The following is a 3,106-nucleotide window of genomic DNA, read 5'->3' as shown; positions in this document are numbered from 1 at the left end:
TTCGATATTAGGCAAATTTTACAAAGATACCTTAAGTTTCGTTGCCGGGTATACGTGTTAAGTTTGTAAGCCAAAAAGTAAAATCACGGCAATTTACATGTAAAACTGCAGCTAGATACACTAGTATATGTTAATGTTATGCGTTTTTGTTTGTATTTTTATATTTTAAACATGTTCTTTTATATTTCTGGTTGGTATACTTGATATTTTCTGTTTTTTACTCTTTAATCGATCGAGTGTTCAATAAAATTTGATTCTTTATGTGAGGTTTATTATTGTGATAAGATATAACATTAGTAGAAAGCCATTTTTACGCGCAGAAGTGCTTGGTTCTTAAAAAATCGCATTATTTAGGCGAAAAACAGCACCCAGCAATGATAAAATGCTATGCTGTGGGCTCCGTAATGGTGGCGTCTATGACGTCATAGACGCGCAACAATGGATAACAAGACTCGTTGTTTTACAATCCGTTTCCTAACTTGGTCTATACTAACTTTGCTCCAACCCAGTGGTCACCAATGGGTTGTCCAAATTATCAGCCGTACATAAAAAAAGAAAAGAGGAAAAAATCCCCCAAAAAATAATCACCCACAAAGTAACATACATAGTAACTCGTAAGCTGGCACGAGGTGTTAAACCCGTGTGATAACGACTGTCGTTTTCCAGCGGCGAGGATAAAGTAAGTTATATTCATTCATTCAATGAATGCAACTTACCTATGTAATATCTTCGTGAGTCTGGGCAACAACAGTAGTTAATACACGGGTGATCGGTTTCATAACTTATAACCCTTGCAGGCTTGCATGTGTACCTTTGTGGGTTTTGATAAATATGTATGCGACAATTTAGTGATAATAATTGTGCTATGCATATTAAATTACTTGTGCTTTATTGTCGCAAATCAATACAGCACTACTGTAATACAATTTTAATGCGCTATCTAGTTTTTATTAAACCACGTGACCTTTTGCATTGTTGCATAACAAACAACAATGTTTCGAATTCTAGAACTTAGAAAAACTAATGAAAATCTATATTTTGTGTGGTTTTATTGTAGACGTTGTAGTTTAGTGAACATTTACGTTGTAATAGGATATATTTAAGATCCAGTAAGCGTTTATGTATTGTTTTATTCAGCGTACGAGTTGCGAAGCACAAACCCTACTTTTGCCATTCAGTTTGTTCCTTTTCTTCGCCAAGGTTTAACAGGCTGTCTCCGAATCATAGATGATATATCGTTGATGTTTCATATTAATTCGTTCCAAATTTGCTGGCTGCGTAAATTTCCACAGAAAAGTTTTTGACCGTTAGTGTTAAACTTGCTATAAGATACACACACTTGTTAAATCGGAAATAATTTAATGTATTTTTTCAATGGAAAATATTTTGCGACTAGGAAATCAATCAAATCATAATATATATTGTGTATGACAGTATTTACAAAACACCGTACTAGTGAAGAATCCTGCCCATGGCGCCCTCTAATTCTAAAGGGCGCCATGATCCTGCCTTATCTCATATGTAATGTCGCACAGAATTCTCCATTAATACCAAAGTGTGCATCAGTTTGTGAAATTATGTTTCAGATAGTGATTTTGCCTATTATACACAAGTGTAATGTTATACCAAGAATGAACTAAGATTATACTAAGATGAATCTTGGTTAACATTACTGTCTGTGATCACAATGCATACGCTATGGTAAACTAAGGAGAGTATAGCAGAAGGTGGAGTTGTCTGTTTCTGTACGGTAAGTGCAATAAATATAATTTGTAAACATTAGGATTAAAGTGTTATAATTACTTACGCATGTTAATTAAAATTTTTGGGATATAACATATAACCCAACATATAGAAGTTATCTCCACGTTGTATTCTACATAAACATTTCCCGTGTTTTCATAATAACTTTCTCCACATCTTCTTTGTTGTATCTGCCGTACTTGTTTGCTGGAATGTACCTGAACATAAATAGTGGAGTCTTTATTTTGAGCTTAGCATTAACTTTATGCTGTTGAATATTATTGTTAAAAGTTTGATTTTTAGATGGAGAGTCAATTATTGAATTCTATAGTTATTAAATGCATAGGCGCCTAGATTTCAAAATCAGCGGGGAGGCGATACTATGTTATAACAAAAAGTAAAAACGAGAAACATCAAATACGCTGTCTCTTTGCGATTACGGTCGCATGCGCGGTTGGACGAGTTTGGGAATTTAGCTTTGATTGCGCAACAAGTGTACCGGTTGCATCATAACTACGAGTCTTACGTAAAGTTAGATAAACACGTATTTCTGTTATGACACAGTACCAATCCACACGTGGATTATTCGGGATTGAGTAACAATTAGATTGTTGCAACACAGCAGCAATTGTTGCGTCGATTATTATTACAATAGTGGTTTATTGCCTATAAGGTGTTGTTTGCTTCATAGAACAATTTCGCTTTTATGCTGGGAAATGTTTTGAGTATCTAATCGTTCTTAGCGTATAGAAGTTGCTATTCGCTACAATGCGACGCACACTGAACGAAGGCAAATTGTTAACGTGTGTCGGCGTGATTAAAACTCTTGGTAAGTTTAGCAAGATTAACGAACGCATACGTCAGAATTAATGCAGAGCGCTAACTTGTTCATAAAGGTAAACTCGTTCGTATACCTAATTCAACTCGTTCGTAACAATCTAACGCAGCGGTTTCCAAACTGGGGTCCGTACAGCAGTTACAGAGGGTCCGCAATGAAGCAATGATTGTGATTCAAAACCAAACCAAACATTGATTTAATTGCAGCAAAACAAGTGCACCCATCCATTTAAACAGCTTACCCTGTTTGATAGTTTTTGCTTTTTCTTTCATTGGTGTGGTTTTTGCATTTTTCTATAGCATTCTTTGATTTTTATAGGACCGCGAAATATCAAAATAATTGCAAAGGGTCCACCAGGCAAAATTTTTAGAAAAGATTGGGAACCGCTGATCTTACGTATAAGTCGAAGCGTCTGATCAGGCGTCCACCGCATGTCGGTTATCGGGCGCGTGTAACGTCGAGGTTACTTTAGGTCACTTACGCATTTTTTTGAGCCTCAACGTGATACACAAATAAACTGCATTA

This window comes from Ciona intestinalis, unplaced genomic scaffold (assembly GCF_000224145.3).
Source record: "Ciona intestinalis unplaced genomic scaffold, KH HT001195.1, whole genome shotgun sequence".
NCBI lineage: Eukaryota > Metazoa > Chordata > Ascidiacea > Phlebobranchia > Cionidae > Ciona > Ciona intestinalis.
This window is presented reverse-complemented; position numbering follows the sequence as displayed.